This window comes from Limulus polyphemus, unplaced genomic scaffold (assembly GCF_000517525.1).
Source record: "Limulus polyphemus unplaced genomic scaffold, Limulus_polyphemus-2.1.2 Scaffold3003, whole genome shotgun sequence".
Lineage (NCBI taxonomy): Eukaryota > Metazoa > Arthropoda > Merostomata > Xiphosura > Limulidae > Limulus > Limulus polyphemus.
In genome coordinates this window covers 1-1,321 of record NW_013668613.1, presented here as the reverse complement: position 1 = coordinate 1,321, position 1,321 = coordinate 1, and positions in this window count along the sequence as shown.

Sequence of the window (1,321 nt, the reverse complement as noted above, 5' to 3'; positions counted from 1 at the left end):
CAAAAACAAACAAACGAAGATTCAAATGAAAATCACTTTGTGAACGCATTCATTGACGACCATATCGAAAATCTGCTAGAGTATTCTAGCGTATGTAGAAAATAATTATGCATGTTCACTAAATACGATAATGTCTGTGATGTAGAAAGAAACTTTAACATCCACGAACTGGTTAGTATACAAGTTCAATATATCAGAATGTATTGTATCTGAAATATTTATTTCGCATGTACTGGACAACAAAATGTTGACATCTAACAAGGATTGGTGCTTTAAATTGGGCAACAATTTATTCGGGCGGAGGTTTTAGTTTGTACCCTACAGAATACACTACGGTCACCACAGAAATCATCGAATATTTTGTCATGCTGAATTTCTTCTTCAACTGTGGTTTCCTGGTGGGTCAACGATAAATTTGTGGACCTACAACGCTAAAATCCGGGATCCGATTCCACGCGGTGGACAAAGCGGCTTTGTCTCATGTAGCTTTGAGCTAAAACAAACAAACAAATCTTAAACTGTGGATCACTTGTCCTTGCCCCCCCCCCCCCAGTGGCACAGCGGTATATCTGTGGACTTACAATGCTATAAACCGAGTTTCGATACCCGTGGTGGGCAGAGCACAGATCGTGTAGCTTTGTGCTTAATTACAAACAAACAAATACTTGTCCTTGAAAAATGAAATGCTTTCTTTTTAAGATGAAGATAAATATTTCAGTGATATTTTTTAATCCGACATATCAAAGAAAACTCAAGAATTTTATTTCAAAATATTAATATTTAAAAAATCTTAAAATCGTGCTTGACGCTACATAATATATAAAAGACGGATTTCATTAATATTTAATTATGTTTTTCTTTGGAGTAATAACTGAATGTGTGAAAAATGTTAGTGAAAAATAAAAAGATCTAATAACTTCAATTTTAAACACACAAAGCTATCGCTCAAAACCAGTAGCCCCCAAACGGCTCAACAGTAAGTACGATGGCTTATAATGCTAAAAATCGGGTTTTGATACCCGGTTGGACAGAATACAGATAGACCATTGTGTAGCTTCGTACTTAAACAACAAATAAAACAAGACTAGCATAAGAGTGAATTTTTTGTTTTGTTTCTTTCTTGTATGAAAAAAGGTCTTTTCCATGTTCGACAGATGCTCATTCTTCAAGAACTTTAGCCTTTAAAGTTTACAAACGAGTTATTTTGTAACAAAAAGATGGCGCCACTTTATGACCGTCACTTTCTCGTACAAAGCTAGATTACTTCAAAAGTAATTACAAAGCTGGCCTCTTTTTTCTTTTTATGGAGGATGTTACGACT